The following is a 12,170-nucleotide window of genomic DNA, read 5'->3' on the forward strand; positions in this document are numbered from 1 at the left end:
AAACATTATTATTGAACTTATTATAAATTAGTGGTAAAAGGATGAACTTGTTTAAAAAATTAGAATGAGGTCAATGAGTCTAAATTGATTAGTTTAGTCAATGAATTAATTGGAACATATCCCAATCTGGTTGCATGAACTCTCCAAGAAAGATGTTGTTGTATAAAACCCTGACAATGTGAATGGTGTGGGATAATACGTCTCTTGGGTAGAAATCATGTAAATCTCTTACAACTGTTGTCTGCTTTGAACTGAAAGTTATTAAATAGAAAATATTCTATTAAAAAAAGCCTCTGGTAAGTTTTAATTCATCTTTTGAAACAATGCAGGGAATTTATTTGCTTAGAAGTAAATGAAGAAGATGGACACCCTTACAAATAAAGAGCATATGTGTTATGACTCATGTATGCTATGCATCCAATATCTAGGAAGTTGTAAGCAATAGACTTATTCAATGCCTAGTGGTATTTCCTAGCGATTGACACTCTACCCTCAAAACCACTACCAACAGTCTCAAGAAGACTCCGAACATCGGATTTCACACCATCAACTCTAGATGTTGCAAGGTAGTTATGTAAGTCACTGTAGAACTATAACACTCTTTCAAGATTCATAAGGCCAATTCCTTGAACATAAAGGCTATATGTTTCTAGTATATATTGGAAATAATTTGGAGTAGATGCAGGGTACTGCATTATAGAATTATAACTTTCCATAATAGCAATTCTAGGTTGAACTCCTCCGTAGTATCCTATAGGTGCATGCCATACCTATACGTACCTTCATAGTAAAGGATATCAAAGATTATATGCATACCCAGTGATTTTGAGGCATTGATATTGTTAGGTCCCAGAGACAACTGAGAGGGGGGGGGGTGAATCAGTTGTCAAATAAATTCAAACCAAAAATAACTTAACCAACCTTAATGCTTAATACCGGTTAACCAAACTTTATACTGGTAGACAGTTTATCAGTTAATTGCAGTACTGGTAAAGATTAATGCATGAAACAGAAAGACAATAACATCTACAACACATAACACCAATATTTGTATGTGGAAACCCTGTAAGAGGACAAACCACGATAGGAAACCTTACCCAAAATCAGATGATACTACTGCAGATAGTATGTGTATACAAATGGGGTCTGCACATGCAAAAAGGCCAAGCGCCTAGAGCTCACTGCTCAAACACAAATAGGAGTCACACTGACTACAATTGGATGGTTAAATCCAATAATGCTGTACTGCTCAAAATATCATCTTCATATGCTGGATTCATTACCGGTGTAGTTCTAAGTGCATTTACAAAAACTTTTCTTCACCTTCAAATGATGTCTATGTGTATAGCTCTGCTTATTCTTATATATACCTTCCTAAAATTCCTTATCCTAAACACATATCGATCTTACAAAGAAGATCTTACATATATACCATAACCTAAGACCAATTTTAGTAGGTCGGCTCTAAAAGATATTACAATAAAATAATTACAAGTAAATAAATAACCGATGCAATATCCGATTCAACATGTCGGCTTAATGCATTTACAATAACAACAAAATCATCTCCAAAGTGTGTCATGCTGATTTGGAATAGATAAGCCTGCTGGTGCTTATTCTAGACCTATTTACCGGTAACAACAAATATGCAAACACGAATAATCCAATGAAAAAATCTCCAAGACAAAGTGTCCAAACTATGTCTTTGACATAACCAAATGTTTTCCATGTCATTCCAAGTGTCGATGAATAATATATCCTGTCGGTGAACTAGATACCAGTGAGTGTGCATAAAGTCACTTACTTGCCAGTGAACATTGCCAATCCTCCAAAGTGCCAGAGTTGATAAGTGTTTAAAGGTGTTGACATCAATGACAAAACCATATCAACATAACCAAAATACCAACAATCTCCCCCTTTGGCATTGATGGCAACACAAGATGGAAAAACCATCAAAGTACCAAAATAGAAATGCCAAAAGCCAATAAACCAATAATCTCCCAAAAGAGATCATAACTAGAAATCAAAATTCAAATACAAAGAGTAATCAATCTCTCTCAAAGTAACAATCTCTCTCCCTGAGAATAACATGTGTTTTCCTTGTGTTTTTCCATATCAATCTCTCCCCCTTTGACATCAAATGCCAAAGCCAATACAAAGTTCAAGTTCAAATACAAAATACCAACCAATTCAGTATGCCAACTACTCCCCCTGAGAAGTAGCTCTCCTCATCAAAGATGGAGTAAAAGATTTCTCTATTAATTCTGCTAGTTGATAAAGAAAACATCAACTGTCTAAGTCTCTACCGGTGGGGGTATGACTGCAAGCTGATCTCTGAGGTATTCAAAAGTCTCCTTAGGCAAAGGCTTAGTGAAAATATCTACAATCTGCTCTTTAGTATTCACATAAACCAGTTTTACTTCCTTTGCTTCAACATTCTCTTTTAGAAAATTCAATTTGATAGAAACATGTTTAGTTTTAGAATGTAGTACTGGATTCTTAGATATATCAATTGCTGCAGTGTTATCACAATAGATAGTTATAGGTTCCTTGCATTTTACCTTTATGTCCTTCAACATTTGCTTAAGCCATAATACCTATGTAAAGTTAGTTGTTGCTGCAACATATTCTGATTCTGCTATTGATAAAGATGTGCAACTTTGTTTCTTACTCAACCAAGAAATTAATCTGCTTCCATGAAAAAATGCTCCGTCAGTGGTGCTTTTTCTGTCATCCACATCTCCTGCCCAATTTGCATCTGTGTATGCACATAATTCAAAGTTTTCATCTCTAGGATACCATAAACCAAGATTTGTAGTGCCTTGTAAGTATCAAAAAATCCTTTTTACTACCGATTCATGATTTTCTCTAGGATTAATTTGAAATCTTGAAACAATACATACTGCATTCATAATATTAGGTCTTGTTTATGTCAAATACTGTAGGCCTACTATCATAGATTTGTACCTAGTCGGATTAACAGGTGTAGATTCATCCCTTAGTGATAATTTGTCATTTGTAGTCATAGGTGTACTTGCCGGTTTAGAGTTCTCCATCCCAAATTTCATTATTAACTCCTTTAAGTACTTGGATTGACTCAAGAATATACCTTTATCAGTCTGTGAAATCCGCAATCCTAAAAATAATTTAATCTCTCCAATCATAGACATTTCAAATTCATGCTACATTTCAATAGAAAAGTCTTTACATAATCCATCTTCTCCTCCAAAGATTATATCATCAACAAAAACTTCTATAACCAAGATGTCATCATTAGTCACTTTATAGTGTAAGTTGCTATCAACATTACCTTTAGAAAATCCAATCTTCAAAAGATATTTATCCAATCTAGCATACGAAGCTCTTGGAGCTTGCTTCAACCCATACAAAGCTTTCCTTACCCTGCAAACCATATCTTTGTTATCTATCAAATAAAATCCACCAGGTTGCTCAATGTAAACTTCTTCTTCAAGATCTCCATTAAAAAATGCACATTTAATTTCCATTTGATATACTTTGTAGTTCTTGTGTGTTGCAAAAGCCAAGAATAATTTGACTGCCTCAATTCTAGCTACCGGTGCAAAGGTTTCATTATAATCAATTCCTTCTTTCTGAGAATATCCCTTACACACTAGTCTTTCTTTATTTCTAATTACCTTACCATCTTCATTAAGTTTATTTATGAATACCCATTTTGTTCCAATCACATTTTTGTCTTTAGGCCAGGGAACTAATGTCCATGTGTTATTCTTCTCAATTTGTTCTAGTTCCTCTTCCATAGCTTTAATCGATATTTATCTTCACATGTCTCATTAATTGATGATGGTCCAATTTGAGAAATAAGACATACCTCTTCATTTGTTAGTCTTCCTCTTGTCATAACTCCTTGATACTTGTTCCCAATTATCTAATTTTCAGAGTGGTTCAATCTTACATATCGGGGTGTCTTCGTTTGTTGTTGTTCCTTAGTTACAGTGGAATTTTCAGATGATACTGGTGTAACTAGATCTTCATTCTGTACTGGTGGATTCAATGTAGGCTCATTTGTCAGTATCTCTATTGCCAGTTTAGAGTATATATACCTTGAAGTTCCTCTAAACTATTCATCAATCTTCACATTTATACTCTCAACAATTTTCTGCAATCTCTTGTTAAAACATCTATATGCTTTGCTCTTAGATGAATAACCAAGAAATATTCTTTCATCACTTCCAGGATCAAATTTTCCAATATACTCATCTCTTCTAATATAGCATTTACTTCCAAATATTCTGAAACATTTAAGAGTAGGAGTAATACCAAACCATAGTTCATGAGGGGTCTTACTGGTTTCACCTTTGATGTGAACTTTGTTGAATATATAGATCGTTGTGCTTACTTCCTTTCTCCAATATACATGTGGTAGATTTTCTTCAGATAACATCCTTCTAGCTGCATCCAAGATAGTTTTGTTTTTCCTTTCTACAACCCCATTCTACTGTGGTGTCTAGGGTGCTGATAATTGTCTTTTGATTCCATTCACTTCATAGAATGTATTAAATTCCTTAGATGTGAATTCACCTCCTTGATCTGATCTCAGACATTTGATTTTCTTACCGGTTTCATTTTCTACCATTGCTTTGAATAGTTTGAACTTCCCAACTGCTTCTAATTTTTCTCTAAGAAAAATAATCCAACACATTCTAGAATAGTCATCAATGATTACCATGAAATATCTATCACCTTGTAAGCTTTTAGGTCTAGCTGGACCACATAAATCAGTGTGAATTAAGTCAAGAGCATTATTAGATTTTTCTGGAATACTTTTAAAAGATGCTCTAACTTGTTTTCCAAATTGACATTCCTTACATACCGAATTGTGAGGTTTAACAATCTTAGGTAAGTCTCTAACTGCCTTAGTAGTACTGATTTTTACCATGCAATCAAAATTTACATGACAAAGTCTCTTACGCCACAACCAACTTTCATCAATGTGTGCAATCAAGCATGTCTTTTCACTCTTATTCAAATGAAATATATTACCTCTAGTTTGATTACCGGTTGCATTTCCAAACCAGTTCTGTTCATAATTTTGCATTTACCATTCTTGAATTGTAACTTAAATCCTTTTTCAACTAATTGACCAACACTCAAAAGATTATGCTTCAAACCTTCTACATAATAAACATTGTCAATATTATGCTTACCATTAAGAGATATAGGACCTTTTCCTTAGATCAAACAAGCTTTATCATCTCCAAATCTTACCAGACCTCCATTGTATTCCTGAAAGTTCAAGAATTTACCTTTATCACCAGTCATATGATGTGAACATCTTGAATCAATGATCCATTCATCCTTAACTTCAACTTTAGCTGTCAGGGCCTGCTCTACCGGTTGAATAGTAGGCGTCGGTTGATCTTCTGTTATAGAAACAAAAACCCATCCATTGTCTGCCGGATCCTCATTGGAATCATCGATGACTCCTTCATTAGCAAGATAACAAGATTTATCTTTATTCTTCTTAAATCTGTATCTTTGATATTCAAGGTTAGGCATGTATGTTCTTCTAGCTTCTTCTCTTAGTCTAGCATGTCTATTAGAGCATCTTGAAGCCATATGACCAATCTTATTACAGTTAAAACATTTAAAGGGTGCTTTACCTTCATACTTACTTCCAACTGGACCTTTAGGCATTTTCCTTGTGAATAGTGCTTCAAGTTCTTCAAGTTCTTCATTTTCTCTCCTACTTTCCTCAAGTTCTGTTGCATAAAAGGCTTTCCAATCAGATTTGTCAAAAGATGGTGTAGATGATGTTGACGCCTTAAAAGCTAAATTTTTCTTTATAGTAGCAACAAGACCAAATTCCTCAATTTCAAAAGCTAAAAGTTTTCCAATCAATGTATCCCTAGTTACTGATGTATTAGGCATTGTTCTCAACTCATTTATAGTAGTAACTTTCATTTTATATGCTGGTGGCAATCCTCTTAAAACTTTTGAAATAATTTCATCTTCACTTAAGGTTCCTCCAGAATATTTAATACCCAAAACAATTTCATTTACTCTTTCCATAAAAGCAGAAATCCTTTCATCTTCTTCCATTTTCAGATTTTCATACCTGACCTGAAAGCTTTCAAGTTTTGCAATTTTGACTGTGGAATCTCCTTCATTCAATGTTTCCAAATGATCCCAAATATCTTTAGCAGTAGACCTATCTGATAATCCCATGATTTGATGATCTGATAATGCGCTCAAAAGTGCTTCTCTTGCTTTGCAATCATTTTCTTCATATTTTCCTAAGGTAGGTGGATTAGGCTGACTTTGAGAAGGAGCAATGTAGCCATTTTCTATAACATCCCAGATGTCCTTTCCAATGCAATTTAGATGTGTCTCCATTCTGATCTTCCATATGCCATAGTTGGTTCCATCATGTTTATGACTGTCCTTCCTGAAATAGTTAGTAGACATTCAATCTCCTCAAGCTGTTAAACTTCTGCAAAAAGAGGACTAAGCTCTGATACCAATTGTTAGGTCCTAGAGACAACTGAGAGGGGGGGGGGGGTGAATTAGTTGTCAAATAAATTCAAACCAAAAAAAACTTAACCAACCTTAATGCTTAATACTGGTAAACCAAACTTTATACTGGTAGACAGTTTATTAGTTAATTGTAGTACCAGTAAAGATTAATGCATGAAACAGAAAGACAATAACATCCACAACACATAACACCAATATTTGTACTTGGAAACCTTGTAAGGGGAAAAACCACGGTGGGAAACCTTACCCACAATTAGATGATACTATTGTAGATAGTATGTGTATATAGATGGGGTCTACACATGCAAAAAGGCCATGTGCCTAGAGCTCACTGCTCAAACACAAATAGGAGTCACACTGACTACAATTGGATGGTTAAATCGAATAATGATGTACTGCTCAAAATAACATCTTGATATGCTAGGTTCAGTACCGGTGTAGGTCTGATTTCCTTTACAAAATCCTTGCTTCACCTTCAAATGATGTCTGCGTGTATAGCTCTGCTTATTCTCGCATATACCTTCTTACAATTCCTTATCCTAAATGCATATCGATCTTACATATATACCATAACCTAAGACCAATTTTAGTAGGTCGGCTCTAAAAGATATTACAATAAAACAATTACAAGTAAATCAATAACCGATGCAATATCCAATTCAACATGTCATCTTGATGCATTTACAATAACAACAAAATCATCTCCAAAGCGTGTCGTGCTAATCTGGAATAGGTAAGCCTGCCGGTGCTTATTCTAGACCTATTTGCTAGTAACAGTAAATATGCACATGAATAATCCAATGAACAAATCTCCAAAACAAAGTGTCCAAATGATGTATTTGACATAACCAGATGTTTTCAATGTCATTCCAAGTGTTGATGAACAATATATCCTATTGGTGAACCAGATATCGGTGACTGTGCATAAAGTCACTTGGTTGCCGGTAAATATTGCCAATCCTCCAAAGTGCCAGAGTTGATAAGTGTTTAAAGGTGTTGACATCAATGACAAAACCACATCAACATAACCAAAATACCAATAGATATCACCTTTTTTTTTTTGACCAACCATACAATAACCATAATAACTTCTATCAACATTTTTTGTAAGTTGCAGTTACTTCAAATTATACTTTTTTTGGTTGTTTGGACAATATTCTAAATGCCTTTGGCTGCATCTTCTGACCTTTTGACTTCTTGAACTTCAATTTAAAAATTACAATTCTCTTTTATGTGATTTAAGTGGTTGTAAGGCTTGAAGATTATGAAAAACATATTAAATAGAAAATATTTTGATTTGATTTAGCTATTCATATATTTTTACAGATATGAGACTTTCCCTATTTTAGAAGTTTATCAAGTAGAATTCTCTTACATCTTATCAGGGAACAGTTCTAGTTTTTGAATATATTGCCAGCCATAATCTATGATAACAAACCATGGTGGTATCCCTCCCTCTAATAGACTGAATTACATAAATATTTATTAAGGTGTATTCAAATTTTCTAGTGTTCAAGATCTACGATATTTAAGAATATTTGAACTATGTGCATGATACCATACAGACATTAAATTCAAAAAAAAATAGACAAGAAAAAGGGAGTGGTCTAAAAAGAGTCATAATGTTATGTTTTTAAATGTTGATACTTTCAAAAATGGATAGATAATATGTAGGTAGAAGATGAAAGGTGATTTGTAATTGCAAGGATTGATGTGAGTTGGAGATGTTTAGAAACAGCTGGAATGTGATAACAAAAAGTATCGTGCGGAGAATAAAAAACTACAAGAGATTAAAAAGCTGGTAGCCTTTCATGTAGAAGTTAGAGAAAACCTCTTTAAGCCATTTTCTATACCCTCTGTAGAAACTTCTTGGTAGAAGGCATCCCAAGTAAACCATCCAAACCAGTCAATTATTCAAGGCAGCTGGTCCATTTCAAAACATATCAATGTTTTTTCTCTCTAAAACTATTTTTATGCCAATAAGGATACAAGAGATTGGTACTTCATATTCACCTTATTTTCCTCCCTATGAAGAAATGTTTGCAAATGACCTTCCATAGACCTATAGCATAAGTTAAATGGACATCATTAAGCATTAAAAGCCTTGATATGTGCTCACACATTTAAATGTCTTAATAATACATTTGTTACTGGCATTTTTCATGGTGAATAATCACTTAGATCATTCTTTATTTATTAGTTTGATGTTCTAATAATTCATGCTGCCATTGGTAGGGTTTCAAGACCTCATTGATAGGTATAATGATTATTACAAGGATTAGTCCATTCATAAGAGCATGACTGAATAAGTCATTCATCCTGAGATCACTCTCTTAGCTAAGCCTCTTGAAGATTCGGGGACAGTCTTGTGCAATGGTAGATCATGAGACAGTTAAAGGAAAAGGAATATTGTCTAAAGAGAAGTGGATCTAAAAGAGAGAAACATAGTATTACAAGCCTAAACAGAGTAACCACTAGATGGATGAGTAGAGACCTTCATGGTCAACCACATTTGAGAGTCATAAAGGATTAAGAGCATAAGGACACAGTAGCATAGGAAACATCACTCTTTAGGGAGTCCTTAGGTGTATAAAGAATTCATATTTTGTGAGGATAAGGATAAATTTTGAATGAGAAATGAAGATTCTAGGATTGGTGATAAAAAAATATTGAGTTTTGAGTTGTTTAATGAAGCCCATAATATTGATAATATCAATCTACAAAGGTCTTCAAATTTTTTGGTACAGTGCTAAAACATGAGGGAAGACATTGCTTAGGGTGGTTTGACAGTGAAAAGAAGATGAACACAATAAATAATAGAAATATCACTAAGTCACAAGAGCATGCAGCTATTAGAGTCCAAAATCAATGAAAGAGATATGTGGGACTAAGACAGGGCAAATTTTTGTCTCAGATTTCATAAAATAGTTTTGACACAATTATAACAGTGCTTCTTATTAGCGAAACAATGAAAGGGAGAACATACAAAGAGATTTAAGTTCCAACATAGAGGACACTCTTCATTAGAAGAGTAACATGAGAATACAGTCCAGGAAACAAAGACAATGGCATGATCAAAGTGGATGATGAGAGGTTACAATCTAGTGTTTATTTTTGTAGTCAAAGGCATGATGGAGTCTTGAAAATCATCCAATGGGCATATACAACATGAAGTTTCAGGTCTATCAGTCATAGAGCATTTGATGATAATAGATAGGTACTAGGGTACCTAGAGCAACATTTACCAATCATGAAGCTAAAGATGGTGTAAGACCAAATAGGACAGTCAAAGTCCTAAGAGACACAATTGGTTTCATTATGCCAATAGCAACCCTTTAGAACTTGAAGATTTTGAGAGCAATGAAGGCATCCAAAATTCACAAAGTCAAGAGACACGGAGATGATTCAAATTGAAAAAATATAGTCATATTGATTTGATCATTTCTCAAAATCTGTGAACTGGATTTTTTAAATTTTTTCGTAGAAATTAGGAAACAAAAAGGCAAAGAAATCCAAAAAAAATCGTAGAAACCTAGTTCACTAATTTTGAGAACTCTTCACCAGTCTGAAAGGATCAAATAATGGAAATTTATTGCAGTCCATGCTACAACATTTGTTGGTATTATGGATGACTTTGTCATGTGTTGCATTGGTTTTGTCATTGATGTCAACACTTGTCTTCTTGGAGGTTTACATTATGTTCACCCGCATATGGTTAGTGACTTATGCACAGTCACCGGTATATGTTCACCAACAGGTTATATGGTTCACCGACAGCGATGATAATCTAGAGATCATGTGGTTATGTCAAAGACATGGACTGGAAGTTTGGATTTGGTGTTTTGCTTATTGGTCTAATCGGGTTGACAAATTTGCCTTTACCGGTAGATAGGTCTAGGTTATGGGCCGGTATTCCAAATTTGCATGACACGTCATGGAGATTGTTTTATTGATTGAAAAAGTTTATTAAATGTATTAAGTCAACATGTTGTATCGCATCAAAACTTATTTGTAATTGATTTAAATGTAATATCTTTAGTGAGCCAACCTATTCATTTGGTCTTAGGTTTTGTATATATCTAAGATCTTATTGAAGATCGGGATATAGGATTATGATGAGTGTGTATTGAAGAGAGAAAATAAGCAGATCCTTGTGTGAATCACACAAACATTATTTGAAGGTTGAAGGAAGTTTATGAAGGTGTTTTGACACTCATGTTCAGAGCTTAACCGGTACTGAATCCAGCATTGCAGATGCTAATTTGAGTAGTACATTATCATTGGATTTAACCAGCCAATTGTGTAGTTAGTGTGACTCCTATTTTGTGATTGAGCAGTGAACTCTAGGCAGTTGGCCTTTCTGCATGTGTAGACCCCATTTGTATACACATACTATCTGCAATAGTATCATCTAATTGTGGGTAAGGTTTCCCACCATGGTTTTTCCCTCACCGGGTTTCCACATTAAAATATTTGTGTATGTGTTGTGGATGTTGTTTCTCTTTATGTTTTATGCATTAAGTTAAACCGGTACTGCTATATCTGTTAAACTATTTTACCGACACTTGAGTTTGGTTTACCGACATTAAGGTTAAATTGGAATAACTTGCATTTGGTTTATAAATTATTGAGAATTGATTCACAACTGATTCAACCCCCCCTCTTAATTGTCCTTCCTGGGACCTAACAATTGGTTTCAGAGCCTGGTCCTCTTTTTACAGAAGCCTAATAGCTTGAGGAGATCCTATGGCAACAAATATTTTTAGGAAGGACAATCTGAAGTTTGATGGAACTAACTATGGCATATGGAAGATTAGAATGGAAACACATACGAACTGCATTGGAAGAGATATATGGGATGTTACAAAGAATGGCTATGTTTCTCCTATTCTGAATCAACCTCATCCACCTACATTGGCTAAGGACATGGACAATGATTGCAAAGCAAGAGAAGCACTTTTGAGTGCACTATCAGATCGGCAAGTCATGGGATTTTCAGACTGATCTACTGTTAAAGCTATTTGGGATGAGCTAAAGACACTGAATGAAGGAGATACCACTGTCAAAATTGCAAAAATGGAATGTTATTGGGTCAGGTATGAAAATTTGAAAATGGAAGAAGATGAAAGAATTTCTGCATTTATGGAAAGAGTTAATGAATTTTTTTTAGGAATACAATGTTGTGGAGGATCCTTAAGTGAAGATGAAATTGTGTCTAAAGTTTTAAGAGCATTTCCACCAGCTTACAAAATGAAAATGACTGCTATTAATGAAATGAGAATAATGCCTAATACTTCAGTTTCTAGAGATACTTTGGTTGGAAAACTTTCAGCATTTGAGCTTGAGGAATTTGGTCTTGTTGCTACTGTAAAGACCGATTTAGCTTTCAAAGCATCATCATCATCATCATCATCATCCTCATCTGACAAAACTTATTGGAAAGAAATTTATGCAATAGAACTTGAAAATATGAGGAGAGAAAATGAAGAACTTGAAGCACTATTTGCAAGGAAGATGCCTAAAGGTCCAACAGGGAGTAAGTATGAAGGTAAAGCACCTTTCAAATGTTTTAACTGCAATAAAGTTGGTCATATAGCATCTAGATGTCCTAATAGACATGCAAGGTTAAGGGAGGAAGCAAAAAGATCATATAA

General features: G+C 34.3%; 1 pseudogene; it reads right to left on the reverse strand.

Moving 5' to 3' along the window:
- LOC131077712 (probable galactinol--sucrose galactosyltransferase 2) overlaps positions 1-12,170 on the reverse strand; it is a 95,967-nt pseudogene that overhangs the window by 1,049 nt on the left and 82,748 nt on the right.

Source organism: Cryptomeria japonica, chromosome 5, assembly GCF_030272615.1.
Source record: "Cryptomeria japonica chromosome 5, Sugi_1.0, whole genome shotgun sequence".
Classification (NCBI taxonomy): Eukaryota; Viridiplantae; Streptophyta; class Pinopsida; order Cupressales; family Cupressaceae; genus Cryptomeria; species Cryptomeria japonica.